Source organism: Sinocyclocheilus anshuiensis, unplaced genomic scaffold (assembly GCF_001515605.1).
Source record: "Sinocyclocheilus anshuiensis isolate Anshui unplaced genomic scaffold, SAMN03320099.WGS_v1.1 scaffold477, whole genome shotgun sequence".
NCBI lineage: Eukaryota > Metazoa > Chordata > Actinopteri > Cypriniformes > Cyprinidae > Sinocyclocheilus > Sinocyclocheilus anshuiensis.
Window position 1 is genome coordinate 2,327,115 of NW_015536549.1, and position 18,890 is coordinate 2,346,004.

Consider the following 18,890-nt stretch of genomic DNA (forward strand, 5'->3'; position numbering starts at 1 on the left):
TCTTCTCCCTCTACACCAACGACTGCACCTCTAAAGACTCCTCTGTCAAGCTCCTGAAGTATGCAGATGACAGTCATCGTTCTCATCAAGGATGGAGATGAGTCTGCTTACAGACAGGAGGTTAAAGAGCTGGCTGTCTGGTGCAGTCTTAACAACTTGGAGCTGAACACCCTCAAAACTGTGGAGATGATCGTGGACTTCAGGAGGAACCCCGCTGCACTCCCCCCACTCACCATCATGGATAGCACTGTAACGACAGTGGAGTCATTCAGGTTCCTGGGCACCACCATCTCTCAGGACCTGAAGTGGGACACTCACATTGACTCCACTGTTAAAAAGGCCCAGCAGAGGTTGTACTTCCTTTGCCAGCTGAGGAAATTCAACCTGCCACAGGAGCTGCTGAAACAGTTCTACTCAGCCGTCATCGAGTCTGTTCTGTGCACTTCAATAACTGTCTGGTTTGGTTCAGCTACAAAATCAGACATCAGAAGACTACAGAGAACGGTTCGGACTGCTGAAAGGATTATTGGTGCCCCCCTGCCTACCCTCCAAGAACTGTATACATCCAGAGTGAGGAAAAGGGCTCAGAAAATCACTCTGGATCCATCACATCCAAGCCATCTCCTTTTTGAACTTTTGCCATCTGGTCGGCGTTACAGAGCACCGAATACCAGGACAGCCAGGCACAAGAACAGTTTCTTTCCCCAGGCAATCTACCTCATGAACAGTTAATGTTCTCCCATTGTGCAATTAAAGTACAGTATGTGCAATAACCTTATACTTATTTATCACCCTAAACCCTAGTACATCCCTACAACTTATTTTATTTTATTCTATTCCTATTCCATCTATAGCACACCTGTACATACAATTTATTCTTTTTTTGTGGTTTATATTTATGCATGTGTATTTTATTCACATCTCATTTTTATTATCTGTGTGTTGTTGTTGTCTCCGTGTACTGGAAGCTTGTGACACTATAACAAATTCCTTGTATGTGCAAACATACTTGGCAGTAAAGCTCTTTCTCTTTCTGATTCTGAAAATCAATGTCGAATTTACAATCGTACTGATTTTCGGGGAAAACTGCACTCTCTTAGTCGTGTCATGTTAATTAATTAGGCTAGGCTTTGTAATAAATATAAAAACTACATTTTTTACCATAGTATGTTTTTTCTGTGTGCAGTTGTGTTCATTTGTTTCGATTTCTCCATGAGATTGTCTCACGTGAGTCTCAACTGCCGCGACCTTGTTACTATTGATTATCCATTATGAATTGCCGTTTACACCAAGTGTAATAAAATCAGAATCATTCTCGCCGTTGTTGCCGTTGTCGCCGATGTTTTAATAAGATTAGATTAGTTGTCCGGTCGGGCAAGTAAAATTCTCTTTCACTTGCCCCTTCAAAAAATGCACACAGATCATCAAAAGCATTCTCTCGCGCACCCCTGCTGGTCGGTCTGTGCACCCCTAGGGGTGCGCGCACCCCAGTTTGGGAACCGCTGATCTAATCCTATTACAACAGCCACATGTTGCTGGTATCTTCAAATGAGAACACCAGCTACAAAACAAATTGCCACATGAATAGCTAGAATGCTTATTTGAGGCTGTGTGATTTTGTGCTTCAGACACTGTGTAGTCTGCTGTTGTGCTGTCAATATTTAGGTGTTCTGTGTTGTATCCTAACTTCAAATTGAATCAGATACAGAAATGTGGGCTGTTTGGCTATGTTAGTTGAATATTTGAATATATGTGCAAAACACCCATTTATACCCACAGTACTGTAGTGCTGGATGTTGCTCTCTCAAAAGGGAAATAAATAATTACAATTAATTATAATTAATTACAATTATATATATCAGCTCCCAGTAGTAACTGTAGCAGAATTAATATTACCATCAACTAATCTGTTCATCCAGTGAACATTCAGTGTAATTTCATATCAACTCTAAGAAAAGATATTTTCATGGCCATAGAAAATAACTTTCTTACAGTACTAGTGCACTAGAGCATATAACAACATCAGGGATCGCTAAAGGGACATTATCCACAAACAGTGGAAATCAGAAACTCATGTAATTTGTGCACAAAAGTTGTATTAACTAAACACTAACATAAAGTAGTCTAACTAACATACGCACACACTCACGCATGCATACACAGAGGAGTTAAAGTGGATGAATGAAACCGTTAGAGAAACCAGAGAATGCAGCTATGGAAAATGAGTCAGTTAACCACCTGAGACGAAACAAGCGTCCGGATGCACTCTCAGATGAAAGTCTTGATGGTTTGAAGGTTTGGTGGTGTTGGAATTGCGATCACGTTGATGAACTCCACAGATGTTACTCTGACTCGGTGGTGATTGGGAGAGTTCTCTCCCGGGTGAAAAGTTGCAACATGGCTTGCTGCAACTTTGCTGTCCTGCCCCGCGGGTCTCGGTCAGACTGGATGTCCAAGAGGCAAGAAGGTAAGCGCACTGAAGAATAGTGAAGAATATCAGAGAATAGTGAACTTCTATGGAGGTCACGCCTCCAGGGGGTCAGTGAGCCAATGGTGACTTAAAATTTCGGAGGGAAAGTTTATGACTCTTTGTCTTTGAACATGGTATTTTGCATACGTAACTGGATTGGGTGCTGTTGCAAAAAGATTCTTAGAACACTAATATGTTGCATTTGTATCAACATGTAATATACCCTCTCATTTAGATAATCAAAATATGAATTCATAGATGGAGTGAGAGTTGCTCTGCCTGCATTCCTTTGAACAATAAAACCAGTGTTATCAGATGATTTGTCATTGCTTGCCATGGTAATCAGAGACCTGTTCTGCCTTTTTGAGGTGTTAGTTGCTCTTCGGGTGTTGTCCAAAGAACTTTAACACAGTTTGCTTTTTTGGGTGAGGGGGTTTGCTGGATTATTCATTAACCCCTCAGCTGTCAAAGATCGGCGACGGCCCCAGATTTTTGTTGTTTCACTTTAATAGCACGTTAAAACATCACACTCGTACTTGAAAAAAAATATGTTTTTATTATTTTTATTTTTGTTTTTATGTTTGAGCTTATATATCTCTATTATCATAACAGTCTGAGTAATTCTGATTCTTGAACAGTAAACTGTGAAGTAGTGGTCGATATATCGGCCGATATTTGCCATTTTTTAAAATATCGGCATCGGCCGATAAGTTTTTCTGTTTGCCCGATGCGTTCGAGGCGGGACATTTATTTTGACGGCACAACAGACTTTTATTTTGACAGCGCCGCGAGCGGAAACGCCTGAGCACACAGTGCTCACATTCTCCCTCTTGTTTGCCGTCGTCGTTAACAGTTCTGTTTAATACGGATAGAAGTCTGTCTAATAATCCGATAGAACTGTTAAACAAAGGAATTAAAATGTATACAAAATGTATTATAACGATTGCTTTTAAATTATTAGTAATAGAAAGGCAAACATTACAATACTTTCTCGTTTTCTGTCAGCAGGATAGATGTCTGTCTAATAATCCGATAGCACTATTAAACAAAGGAATTAAAATGTATACAAAATGTATTATAACGATTATTTTTATATTATTAGTAATAGAAAGGCAAACATTATAATACTTTTATTTGCATTCAGCAAATATGCATTTACATCATTTAAACAAATCTTTGAATGGCTAATGAAAATTTAATTTCACAAACCTTGCAAACTTAGTCGAATCCAGTTGTGAGATCTTGTGAAGTGTGCATGTGACCTGCATGATCGCTTGTTCTCTGCATGACTTTCGGTCCGTGCAAATTGAATGCTTTAAACATTAAATTCGTGATTTCAAATTATGCTGCACTTTATGCATTTGCCCACTGTCATCTTCATGTCATTTTCACTGTGTGCTGAATGTAAAATGAGTGTTACCTTGGCTTTATTTGAAAAAATATGATTCCCAATGCATACAAACTTCCCAGAATACTGAGTGCTCTGTTGGTTACAGTTTACTTCCTTTTTAATTATATTTTTATTAAATATTAATTTATTTGTGGAAAATAATTTGTCATCTAAAGTATAAGTATGTTTATTTTACAAATTAATTTTTTAATCCATTTTCAAATTATTTCAAATTTCTTAAATATTAATTAAAATAAATACAATTATATCGACTGTATTATAAAGTCTAAGAGCCCTGCTTTCCAAGATATCGGCATCGGCTGTCAAAAAAACAATATCGGTTGACGACTACTTTGAAGTGACAGCTTTGTAAACATATGTTGATTATGTATCTAGTCAGAAAGACTCATGAGCAGCAACCTTTTTATTTTGGGTATGTCATTTGTGTCTCCATGCCGAAAATGGGGGGTGACAGCAAAGGGGTTAAACATAATGAATAATTGTATGTCTGATTTGTCCAAATGCTACACTCTTGTCTGTCTTTGTTTGTGACTGTCTGTAAGACTTTGTTTTTGTCCTTTAAGAGACTTGTTAGCTGGGTTTTCCTCGAATGCATCTCCAGTAACCTTGGTAACATTGAATAGAGTTTGACCATTTTGTAGCTCTCGTTCTGCCGAGTCTTTAAAAGATTATGAAATAAGCTTGAATACAGCTGTAATAACATTTGCCTTGGATGTTAAAGGCCTTGATGGTTGTAAAAAAGTCATTTTACATGAACATTCAATGATAAAACAACTTTTGGACTTTTGGAATAGTCACTTGTTCATTTTCTTTGTGTATAATCTGAGAAACATGATTGAAATATGTTTTATAGAAACTGAGTTTTATCTTTTATGCTCTTCCTGTGTTAGTGCCTTGAAGCCCCAGACTCTGAGCTCCTGGAGCGTATATACTGTAAGATTTATCACAGAGGCTGAGAGCTCTTGACTCCTCCACCCAATGAGATAACAAGCCTGTAACATTTTCCTGATTATTTAATGCTTAAATGAGTCATATAATTATACATGCAAGGCAGCCGGCTATTATACTTTGATCTTCTGAATCGTATCTTTTAGGGCACACACTGCATTTTTAAGAGAATGAAAAAAAGAAAGAAATTTTACTTGAACTTTAACTTCATATCTAAGTGCTCAAGGTTTGATCCAGATCAAACTGAACAATCGGGTTCTAAAAAGCATCTTGACCATCCATTGACAGTCAATTTTAGACAGATTTTGAATTTTCTGAATTTTTTTTTGTGCCAGTAACAAATATAATATATTTCATTGTAGTTGGTGTTTTTTCATTGCCTAGTTCTTTTTGGAGCCTCTTAAAAGTGTGAGACTTCACAGTTCCACACGTTATAGCTCAGGATAGTTGCTAGTAAGGGCTTGGTGCATGTTCATGTTGTCATGGTTAGTCACATGGTATTTACGACTTCGGTGATTGGCTCAAAAATGTTAGTGGTTCCTATACGCAAAGATGGCAGATTAAATGGCATACTTAAGGGAATAGTTTATCCAAAAATGAAAATGTGCTGAAAATGTACTCCCCTTCAGGCCATCCAAGATGTAGATGAGTTTGTTTCTTTATCGGAACAGATTTGGAGAAATTTAGCATTATATCACTTGCTCACTAATGGATCCTCTGCAGTGAATGGGTGCCATCAGAATGAGAGTCTAAACCAGGGGTGTCCAAACTTTTCCTAAAGGGGGCCGGATTCGACGATGTGGAAACACTGAGCTGCGGGCCGCTTAACATTCATCCACGGGCCGCAGTTTGGACACCCCTGGTCTAAACAGCTGATAACAACATCACCATAATCCACAAGTAATCCACATGACTTCAGTCCATCAATTAATGGCTTGTGAGGTGAAAAGCTGCATGTTTATAAATAAATCCATCATTTATCATTATTGTTATGTTAAGGTTAGGGATGAAGAAACTTGTCTACATTTTGAATGGCCTGAAGGGAAGTACATTTTCAGCAAATTTTCAATTTTGGGTGAACTATTTCTTTAAAGGGGTTCTGTGACAGTTGAACAACTGCCATAGATATGAATGTGAATGCTAATGAATATTTTTCTTCAGGCATTATTGATGTCTTTGGTTATAGCATGTTGTTTTGAAAATCTGAAACTGATGAGACAAAGAGAGTCTCACAAATCCTTGTTGTTTTGCACAAAAATTCCCATGGAGGAATGTTCATCGAGCAGTGACAGAAGTTAGTGACTGTTTCATCTGTCTGTTTTGTCATTAACAGTTCAGCTCACACTGTGCCTGCAATAATTAATTCATCTGTTTGTTGAGTTCATGGTCAGATGTATATGGCGTTTAAGCTGTCTTGTTCATTTAAACCCACTACCAGCAGTTGTGAAAAATGAGTCTTATTCTCTGCTGCTGTGTTTGGCCCATAGACTGTATAAAAATATGGACGTAGTGTCCGTGACGTTACCTGTAGTTTTCTGAAGAGCGTTTTTGAAGCTCAAAGTGGGCGGAGCGGGCCGTCGCCATCTTGGCAGCGCGTCACCGCACATCACTCCCGGATAATCGAAAATGGGCAAAAAGGCGGGAGCTGGTTGCTGAAGCCACACCCACCTAGCTCGACGGCAGTGTCAGCAGCGGCAATCCACCTGTCACTCAAGTGGCCACGCCCTTAATTATGCAGAACTTTAAGGTTTAATATAATTTAAACGGATGAGTTATAAAAAAAATTCACCCCCCTCACAGTTGTCATGAAGGGCAAAATTAGCTATATAGACCAAAATAATTTTTTTAACCAGGCTGTAAACGTTTTTTTCTGCTGTAAAGTTGGGCATTTTAACATGGGGGAGTCTATGGGATTGACTCCCTTTTGCAGCCAGCCTCTAGCGGCCAGTCGATGAATTACAGTTTAGTCACTTCCGTGTTGGCTTCACTAGAGAGAGCAGGAGGTTGCTGCTTGGTTTGTCCAAAGTAGAGCATTTTTAGCTCACTGGGCACACAAGGTGAAACTGAGGTTTGTTTCTTTGTGCATTGCAGAACAGTTACTTACATTTTAAGGAATAATTCATTATACTCAGTCATGTTATTTTTATATAAAAATATAAATAATTATATTTTCTTCATTTCTTCTTTTGTGTTCCTCAGAAAGTATATAAATTATGAACTGTTTATTTAACTATTGTCAATAGACATGGAAATGCCAGGAATTTGTATATAACCAATATAAAGAGAAATGTTTCTTTGCTTATAATGAGCCTGTTGACTGGTGGTGTCTCATACTTACACATACATACACACACAGCACAAATCACATCCCACCACACACAGGTTACAGAGTAAACCGATTTCCACACAGCTTTGGCCAAAGGCCAGCACTGTACGTCATAAGCCAGTCAGGTGTGCGACAATTGGCCACATGCAGACAGGCTAATTAGCTGATCACTCTTCCTCGACAGTCTGGCTGTGTGTGTGCAGCCGACCGGCCTGTGCGAACACCTGGTGACCAAGGAGAAAGCTGTTTAACCCCTCTACTCCACTCGGGATGCCATGAAATCCATCATGTTTCAGAGGTACTGCACAGTCTACAAGCCAGGGCATTATTTGCATCCCCAGAGGGCATGTGCAGTTTGTGTGTGTGTGTGTGTTGTTGTTTTTTTTTTTGATAGTGTTGTGTATTTCAAGACAAAGCTGATTGAGGCAGTAGAAAAGACAAATTAGATTGAGTTGCACCAGCTGGAAAATTAACTTTAGACATGCACACCTAGTTGTTAGCTAGGTGTGTTAAATTAATTAATAGGATGAGGGCTAGTGCCTTTTTCATTGTAAACAAACTGAAGACTTGCTATTTACTAAAAGCTTATTGCTTAAAAGTGATGTCATTTTCAAAATGTAAAAAATGTTTTCCTGTTCCAGTCTAAATAGGCTGTTCGTAGGTTGAGGAATGTAGCTGTGTAAATTGTAGTTCTGTGTTGTTTTTAACATTGTTTGTTTTAGAAGTCCAACATGTTAACTTCTGGCTTGAACAGTGATGTGATCTTGGGGCACAGCTGTATTTGCACACAGAGAAGTGATTGGGACATCTGTTTGGGAACATTCATTATTTTTGCAATTCCATTTAGTGCTGCTACAATATAAAATAATATTATTAGATCAAGTAAATAATGCTGGAAAATTATTCAGATTTACCTGATTATTGGTTTGCTTTTCACAACCAATTACAATTCAGAAACACATTTAATGTGCCTCAATGCAGATTATTTTATCACTATACGTTTTTAAGTCAAATGAGCAAGAACAGCAGATGAGTTAAAAATGTATTCAGTTCAAATAAATACATTTTAATTATAAAAAATGATATTCAGTCATTTTAAAACCATGCAAATAAAGGAAACAATTCTAAAGTTGATTCAACTCTTAATGCCTTTCATGACAAGGACAATAACTTTAGTTCTAATAATTGTTCTAATTTTATGAGAATTGGAAAGTCCACAACACAACTATAACGATAACGACAAAGAGGAACAATATTTTTGGAATTACTTTTTTCAGCTAATGAACAATAAAAACATTGACAATCAAAATTCACCCAACTGTAAAGAGCTTGCACATTTAAAACTGTAAATCACATAACTGCATCTGGTTTATAATAATCACAGAACTTAATATTTTGTTTGTGAACATTAATATGGTCATCGTTCTTGGTGTGAATGGGCCTTTAGAGATACTTAATTTAAATAGGTATTGTTACAATACCCAATACAATATTATTTTAATATACTATACATTATTTATTTATTTATTTGTTTGTTTATTTTACAGTGTAGTGCACAGAAATTGCGCAAATCATCTGAAAAGCTTTAGTGTGTCAGCTGTAAATTTGAGAATTTTGCTCCAGGGCCACTGAAAAGTGTGAGTTTCTCAGCAATCGTGAAGTAAGTAAGGTTACAATACTATTCTACTACCTCTGCCCAACATGTTATTTAGCCTTAAGATACTCCAGGGGGAGTTCCTGTTCCTGACCATTGCTGAATGATTCATATAGGTACAGGAATCAAGACCAGATCTTTGTCATCTCTCTAAAAAATAACTTCAAGATAACGATAGGCGTTGTTTCCAGGAGACTAGAGAACAGTGTTTCTGCGAAGCAGACGAGACGTCAGTGGCCCTCGCTGACAATGAGAGATGGCGTGGCTTTTTCTCACCTTTTACTGAAGAAGAGTGATGGATGATGGGAACTACCTCCCAGCCTGCAAACAAAGCCGTACACTTTGTCTTCTGGAAGGGCAGTTGCAATGGCATTACATAGCAGGTTAGCCTGGATAAGCTGAGTTTATTATAGGCTATACTTGGCAGAGCTTATAGGGATTTTCATCACTAGCAGCTCTGATTGTCATTTGATGGTAATGAATGATAAATACGCATGTTAATATGGAGGTTTCGCCACACTTGGATGCCTGAAGCTCATTCCAGAGCAACTCATTTCATTTATGTATATATAATATATTCATGTACTCTGGGGCAAATTCGACTTAACCCCCCCCCCCCGCCCCCAGTCTCAGAGTGAGAGACCCTTGTTAAAGTAATTGTGTTACAGCTGGTGATAGAGTATCACCTATATAATATTACCTATATAATAAATGTTTGCATTTATGTTTTCTGTAAAAAAAAAAAAAAAAAATGTAGTCACATTGCAAATGTTTTGAATGGCCGTCAATAGAGCTTTTTGTCTCCATTATGGTGTAGTTATGGCATCTTACAACAAGGGCTAACCAGACCTGAGCTTGTAATAATCTGTTGGTCTGCTGCCATCTAGTGATCTAAGCAGACTTTTTAAGTGATTTAGGAGAGGAACCTCTCTTCTAAAACTTAAATTCATTGCTCTGTCAGTTGTGTTTTTCAGTATTACCACTCAGATCTTTTAGCTTCTAATAGCAGGGATTATTCAGTTCTCATTTGTGCTTGAAGTTATTAATATTGATGTTCACATCCAATATTAGAAAAAAAAAAATCTGACCAAATTGTCAGTATTGCTTGGTCACAGTGTTAGGGGGTTGAGGTTAACAGGGCATTGCTGTGCAGTTGCTAAGTTTTTCTGATTGTATTTAAGTGCATTTCAATCCAGTTTCCTTCAAAAAATTATTGTTTTAATGGCTTTAGAGAGCCACCAAGGGGTCTGATTGCTTTTGGAGATTGGAGAATTATTAAAGTCTGTAGCACAAACAATGTGGCATGCATTGAATGCCAAAATTTCATTGAATAACAAGACATTAGGTCCAGTACACATGAAAGACTGTATTAACAGCCTAAAGCTGTTGCACTGGGTTAAATTGGCTGAAAGTAGAAATATAATGTCTGTGGCATCTTGTCATTTGCGAGACTATGTTCTTGTTGTGCGTCAGCCCCGTCTGTCTGATTAAGGGCAGAGAGTCAGGACATAAAAGCTTTTTAGAAATGGCACTGAGTCAATATAAGTATGATTGAAGCTGATCAGGAGAATTCTACAAAACATGCATGCAGGATTGTGCACGCTTAGACACTCACACGTTGACTCTGGATGGTCTTCATTAAAGATCATGAATGGCTGATTGAGCTTACTGATCTCGCCAATGATTTCAGCACCTACCTGCTTCTTGTTCACCCACCTCCTGCTCTCTCTCTCTCTCTCTCTCTCTTTCTCCTTCCTCTTCCTTTCTGCTCATCCTTCAGTCCTCACTCAACCCCTTCACTCTCAATTTTACTCATAGTACTGAAAACTGGTCAAACTGACCCAGGAAGGCTTGCTCAGTTGTAGTTGGTCATGTTCAGTTTTGATTGTAACCCGTCGATGAGTTTGCCAGCAAACTCAGAACTTTGTTCTCTAGAGAAGATCACCCGTTACCGTAGCGCTTGCATCAATGGCTCGCCGTATGCCATCAACAAACCTATTGACGTCAAACCCCTATTGACGTCAAAAGCTTTGTGTGTGTAATGTGTGTCAGAATAGTCTGCTGCTACATTTATAATTCGATTTAAGACTGAATTCTAATTCAGGGACATTAGCATGTGAGATTTGATTTGTTGTCCTCGTTAAATGTTTCCTTGGGATATAGTGTGGAAAGAATTCCGGATGTTTTGTATTTTATAGTGTATTTCCTATTAACGTAGGCTATTTAATGACTGAATACATGTTTTTGTGACAGTTTGGATTACATATTGTGAATGTAGAAGGTCAGTGGTTACACTTAAGCTTATTACTAGCTTTTAATCTTCTGATGTTGCATTTAAAAGAAAAAGCATGTATGATTTCGTTTAAGCCTGTGGTTAATAATAGGATGTGATAACAACTGGTAATGAGCCCACTGATTTCCTTAAAGATCCTTTAATGCTTCTCGCCACCGATAAACCTGTTTTATCTACAGCTCGGTTAGATAAATGGTAATAAATAGGTCGAATTGAGTGGCACTCGTGACCTGTGCTGTGCAAATGTCAGATATTGTGGAAACTTACATAACAAATGTGTGTTAATTCATAAAAAGATTCATATTTGTAGCATTACTACTAATAACTGTAATATATGTCATTCTTTTGACATTTGCGCAGTCCAGCAAGGAGCAGGTGTGTGTCAATAACTACAGTACACATTGAGAAAAATTTGAATGTGTGTGTGTTTGCAAGTTAGAGAGAGTAAATCGGTGTGTACTGTGCCAAAGACAAATGCTCAGCAACAGAGAATCACTATCAGATATGTGCCTTATGCTAATGCCAATAAAGCGCGCGCACACACACACACACACACACACACACTACCATTGAAACACAGACTTGAACAGGTAAAGGACATGTCACATAACATGCGAAGTATAAATTCAGTTTTCAGGCGAAAAAAAATCAAGGTGATTTTATATAACTGGATTTTTTTTTCTGTATAGTAGCACAGACCCATTCAAATCATGCTGCGTTCTGCTTCTTCATTCAGACGGCATCAGCTGCTAATGTTGAGTCTGTCTCTGCATGGGTTTATTTCATCCAAGTAATTATGAGTAGGAGGTTTAGCACATTTATCAGATTTAGAACATATTCAACACTTTTAATATAGTGTGTGGTTTTGCTTAGATCAACTCCTGATGATTTATTTTTGCTAATAATTGGTTGTAGGTGAGTGGGAGTGTGATATGGAGATGTGTGCATGTGGAGATGAAGCAGTACATTTCCAGACATTTGCCATCTGGTATCAATGCAGCACTTGGATGGATGCATGCAGACTGCATGGATGCATTTTGGCTTGAAAAAAAAGTTAATTAAATTCTGTAATGCTAAATGTTATAAAATATAAATATTAAATGTGTATGTTTGTGTCTGTATATAAATTCAGCAAAAAAAGTCCCCAATTCAGGATACCGTATTTTAAAGATAATTTTGTAAAATCAAAATAAGCTTTACAGATCTTCATTGGAAAGAGGTAAAGAGAGAACTGTGTCCTGCTGCAGGGAGGCATGAGGACTGCAGATGTGGCCAGAGCAATAAACTGCAATATCCATAATGTAAGGCACCTAAAAAAGGGCTACAGGGAGGAAGGAAGGACAGCTGATTGACCTTGCAGTGGCAAACCACATGTAACTAAGTGTCCCCCCAGAAGTGTTTGAGAACTTGCCTTAATGAAAGAGTTGAGTAAAACAGTAACCCCTCACAGCAAGAACTCGCAAATCTGGTGCATGAGGATGAGATGCACTGTAGTACTTAAAGCAGCTGGTGGCCACACATATAAACATTTAAAATGTTCTTCTCACCTTACCTCAGTTGAACACATTAAACCATAGATGACCTTGCTGATGACACAAAGACACTCTAGGGTATGGGTCAAAACTTTAACAAGGCTTAAGACCAGGGCATAGAGTTTTTATTTTCTTTCAAAGCACTAAATGGAAAGAAACGCTACCACAGAACTTTGTATCACAAAGTTGTCACATTTAATATAGTATTTAATCTTACATTTGCTTAAGAAGTTTGAATACGTTTGTACTTGATTGTTACTTGAAAATTACTAATTTTGCCATATCACAATTGCCTCCATATCATCCCTGGGGCCTTTTGCCTAAATCATTAAAAAACTCATATCAGTTTATGGCACTGTAACAAAGTACTCTGGTGAATTTCATAACAGCTTGTTAATTTAAATGATTAATTTAATTTGAATAATTACACATTTTAGACTTTAGCTCTGTCACATTTGAATACTTTTGAGTGCAAGAAAAAACTTTAGCTTGAAATATCAATAAGTATTCAAATATGTTTTGAATTTTGTTACATTTTTAGATGCTTAGTCTCAACATATATGAACAGTTGTGACTTGTGAAACAAGCACCTTCTAGTATCTCAATTGAAATTCAGTTAATCCTGTCCCGAACCACACTTGTCAGAACTATTACTGCATGCTTGGAGGATAAAGCTCCTGATTTTGGCTTTTCACATAGAACTGTTCTTACGAGTTTACAAAACTATAATGTTTTTTTTTTTTTTTTAAAGCTGATTACTATGATTACTGTCTAGTGACATAGTTTCATGTACAGTTTACCAGCACAGAAGCTTGTGTTACCGACATGGCAGTTGGATGCGAGAAGGCCAGACAGGTGTTATTGGATTATGGGATGAGGTCAGAGTAGTGACGTGGACATTTTCCTCACACAAAGCTGAAGCTCTCTTAGTTGGGGTCAGTCAAGCTGTTAGTTTCCTCAGGACACCATGGCTAGTGAATCTCCTGGTGGTTCTCCTCTTTCTCTCTTTCTTAGCACTTTCACTTGGAACGGCTGCCAGCTTGATATAAACTCAATGAAAGGCAAGAAAAGGAACCGCTGGTTCAAGTCACGCAGGTACATAAAAACTTGCACATTAGTCAGATATATGGTTTACAGTATACCTTTTTAATCTGCATTTGTTAGACATTTTTCAAAAATATATAATTATCTTACCTAGATGTTTGATCATGCAGTGCATTCTTGTTTTTACAATGGGGCAATTGCTGCACAATAGCTTACGCACAGCACAAGCCTGATTTCATATGTGTGTGTGCCCTTTGAGTGTTCATGAGCGCACCGTCTCTAGGAGAGTGCTGAATGGTTTAAACACTGGCCAGGCTTAAAAAGAAATGCAAATTATAAACTTTAGTGACGATGCGACATTGCTTTGATCGTGCAAGTGACAATTCTTGTTGTGTCAACTGTGCAGCGTGCAGCTTGCTTATAGTGTAGACGCGGTGTGGTGATTTGAAGCCATTTGCACATTTTGAGAGGAAGAGAGAGAGAGCGCGGTGATTCACTCACACTGTGAAATTACGTCTCACAGAAAGTTTCCATATTACTTTGAAAGTCATTTAATAAAGAAATATGAATTGTACCTCACCTTATTATAATTATTTTACCCATGCCGGACAGAGATTGAGATCGGTTTATGAAATCGGCCTTTATTGAGACCCCCGATCAAACTTCCCAAGCGATTATCGTAGCCAATTAGTCGGAGCACCCCTAATTTTGGGGATTTTAAAAATTTATTTATTTATTTGCAGTGGTCATCTGATTTTATAACTGTCTTAAGGATTCTTCAAGCTAAACTTCTAGTGCATATTATTGTAATTTCTCTTGGGTAAACAAGTAAACATGATAAAACCGCACTGGGACACATTATATAATTGAACCTTGGCTTAGGTTGCATAAATGACAAGTGGGTCATGGTGATATCGGGTTTAGTTGTCACGTGTTTTATAAGTTGTAATGTTTGTAAAACAGTCTATTTATTACGATTTCTGCTGGCTGAAGCAAAAAAAGAAATAAAAAAAATAACAGCATGCTATTTCTGAATGTTACCTTTTCCAATTTCCATTTTTCATCTTTCTATGAAAATATTCTTTGTTGCTGATATGGCAATAAAAAATATTTTTATATTATCTTACTCTTGTATAGTACCAATTTTTATTTACAGTTAAAGGGGTCATATGATGCTGCTAAAAAGAACATTATTTTGTGTATTTGGTGTAATGAAATGTGTTTATGCGGTTTAAGGTTAAAAAAACATTATTTTCCAAAATTTTAGGTGTGCGTCAGGCAGCCTTATCAGTGGAGCACGAAATGCAACGACGATGTAAGTGTCATTGCATTTTAATGTTTTTGTTAGTCTGTCCAGTTGAAACCACTAGATGCGGCGCTGCTACATTGTTCATTCAAAATATTGCGGGAAAAAAGAACATCAATGCTGAGATGATGTTGTTTACATCAAAACCGAAACCAAACCGTTCACACAGAACGCATATTTATCACATTTTCTAGAGGGACATCTATCACCGTATTGATCATATTTAAGTACAAAATTCGAATTTAGTTTTTCAGCCATTTTGACAGCCCTAATTTATATATAGATTGCAGATTAATATATTTATATCTTGCAAATATTCATTGTTGCTGATTTGGAAATAAAAAAGATTATTGTTTAAAAAAAGTAACAGAAAAGCTTTCAATCCATTTAAAATTTGGAATACATCCTTTTTTTCCCTTTCAAAAAATGCAAGGTTAAATCACTGTCAATTGCAGGTTCTCATTACCCGATACAGTGTGACAACATGCCCCTACAACAGTTTCGCTTTTTGTAATTCAGACTTCATAGTATGTGTTTATATAGAAACCCAAGCCTTAGCAATATTCACCAGAGTAAAAAGTGTGTCAGCTTGCCCCAGTGAATTGGTTGGTTAATTCCACAGCACTTGAAATGAACACTTAATTGTTTACATTCTGTTTTTATTCTCTGTAATAGACTTTGTTCGGAGATGTTCATGATTTGATCTAGTACTATCTGCTTTAATCTCTTGTGAACAACAGGGGGCAATGAGGCGCACAAACTTAGATCAGCTGTTGATAGCCTGTGATATTTACTTTGCTGTTTCTATACATAGTGAGACAAACACACAATCACCATGAAATTGCTAATTGCACGCACAAACTTAGATCAGCTGTTGATAGCCTGTGATATTTACTTTGCTGTTTCTATACATAGTGAGACAAACACACAATCACCATGAAAGTCTCTTTTTCTGTTTGTTGTCATTTAGAACTAACTAATTTCTCCTAAGCCAATTACTTCATCATCAGACATCTGTAAACTTTCACTGAAGATAAAATCAAGCTTGTTGTCTAAATGTTTATTGAAACCATCAAGTGAGCAGAGCTGCAAGCGATACTCCCTGCTTCGCTGTCATTGGTTGACACATATCATGCGTCACTGGAACACATCTTAGGGCTCATGCGTTAATGTGTGAACCGTTAGTCGCAGCGGGAGACTAGCTGCCGCAAACTATACAAGCACAGCCACATGTGTTCAGTTTTCTTTGTTGAAGAGTGCTCTAATTGAAAAGTAGTACATGACATTGAGTACTAGTCTTTTTTTTTACTTTTCAGTGATGTTTGAAGAGCCCTCATTTTCTGTTTTGGGCATTAAATTACTCTTATATTATTACATGCTGGTCATTGCACAGTATGTGAAAGTGCTTTAAATAAGTCCATTGTGAATGACTCGTGTAGATGAAGTGGTTTTGAATTTCCAGGCTACACAGGATATGCAATTTCACACTAAATCTTTTGACTCAGCGTGAATTCATACTACTGGACAACTCCTTCCCACCACTTTTAGGGAGTATAAACATCCGTTGGGATCACTTACCTTTCATTTTTCCCTGTTATTTGAAACCTCACGAGTTGAGGTGTTAAGTTGCCCCCACCATTCAGTCATATCAAACATGAGGATCGCCCTACCCCCGACTACGTCATGACTACACGAGTCCAAGCAGTGAGCCAGGCAGCCAGCCAGGAAGGGAGGGAGGAATGTACACAGGGTGGGAGTTTCAGGACAGATAGCGAGTGGGGGAGAGGCAGATTGTCTTGCATTATAGCAGCCGGTTGCTGAGTGGCAGAAACACTGGAACGCCTGTCTGGTCAGTTTGAGAGTCCTGGGACACGAGGGGCTCCTGTCAGTCGGACAAACAGAGGCAGGGCCATCTTGCACGAGTTATGTTCATGCTCGAGGGCACACGTGGGGACTGAAAACAAACACACACTGCTGGGATTTACTGTAGCCGCTAGCAGAGGGAAATCCACGTCCAGAATGAGCATTATCATGAAGCCCCGGTCTCGTTCCACCAGTTCACTTAAGAACACAGACGGGTAAAGGAGAACTTTTGACTATCTCCTTCTGCCTCCCTTAACCCATTACCCTGTGCTTGTTGTTTCCTTCTCCCTCATACATCAATCGTTTGGCTTTCCATATCTCTTTTTAATGTCTTGTGCAACTCTCTGCTTCCTCTTAAGTTTTAAACCCTTTTGTTTTTCCACTTACCTTCCACAAATTGAGTTTCACTCTGCCTAAAGAATTTCTTTTACGTACATTCTCTTCCACTAGTATTCTTCCTCTGGGCTTTTCATTTACTCTCTGTCTCTCACTGACTTGTTAAAGTGTAACTGTGAGATAGATTTAAGCATTCTTTGATGCATTTATGTTGCCTGCTTGTCAAATAAGGGTAGAGATGATTTTGGTCTCAAGTCAATTTTACGTCATCAAATTTTAATATGTTGATTAAGATGTTTTTCATTTTAACAAAATAATTTGTATTGTTTTTATACATATAAAAATATAAGAATATACTTTATACAATGTTTACATAATCAAATATTATAATACATATCAAAACACTTTATATATATTTTATACAAGTTATATATAAATGGTTTGAATTAATTAAATCAGAGAAAATGCATTGATGCATTGCACTGACTTTTCACCTGAATATTCTAATGAAATATTATAATTATATTATATATTATAATTAAATTAAGTATATAAACAAGATTTTTTAATTTAATTATTTTAATTGTAAGAGCTGTAAATAATTTAAAATCTAATTGTTTTTATGCAGTTACCACCTATTGTAGATGCAAATAAGTGTATTAAAGATGAAAAACATTCATTTTGTAAAATGAACATGATTATGAAATTTGCTCATTTTACTCTTTATAATTGAACTGAAAAAAAAAAAATAGCATGTCGACCAATACTATATCCAAAACGTTTGTGCAGTCACCTTAAAAAAATAGTAAAATGGCAAAGAGGCAGACTGATATATCCACATGAGAAGGCTGCTGCTGGATTGCAGCATATTTGCAAGCAGTGCCAGAGGGCAGATTCCTCACCCTTGTTTCTCTTGTCCCATCTTGTTCTCCTTTTGTATTTGCTTATTTTAGAAGCAAGTGATGATTGTTTGTGGAGAACTGATTTTGGTACAACAGCTTTGAATCTGTATAAATGCGCTGTGTGCATGAAGAATAATTTGAGCAGTCATCCGTCACTGCGAACTCTGAGATATTGCATATTGATGATTCACAGGATTCACCCCCCCCCGTTCAGGGAATGCTCCATTTCATGCCCATGAATAATGGCTCTCAGCTAAGCAAACACGGCCTTGCTTTAAGAATGTTTATGTGTATGTGTGTGCCTGTGTGTGTGTGAGTATGAAAAAAGATTAAGTCAGGATGGAGGAAATCTCACTGACATCTTATTGATGTCATCAGTGTAGAGGACGATGTGTGTGTCAGTATGTGTTTCCTTCACCTCATATATTGACCCTATTGTCTGCAGTTCCTGTTTGTTTTGCTTTATTGTAATGCATGACAGTGACTCAATGCATGTCATACACACCAGTTATTAAGTGACAGTTGCCACCTCATATCCTGTCATTAATACTATTGTCATTTGGGTTACTCTAATCAAATATAACCATCATTTGAATTAAAATACTGTGCGGTTATATTAGGCATGCAAATCAAACCAGTGAAATTGGCTTTTCATTAGTGATCTCAATAGACGTTTCTAATTTCCAGTTTGTGGTTGCATTTAAGAGAGGTCTTATATCTTCCAGCTCATGGAGTGTTTAAATCTGTGTATATTTGTGTCTATATAAAAGAGAGGATTTGTTATGTCTTGTATGACACCTAATCT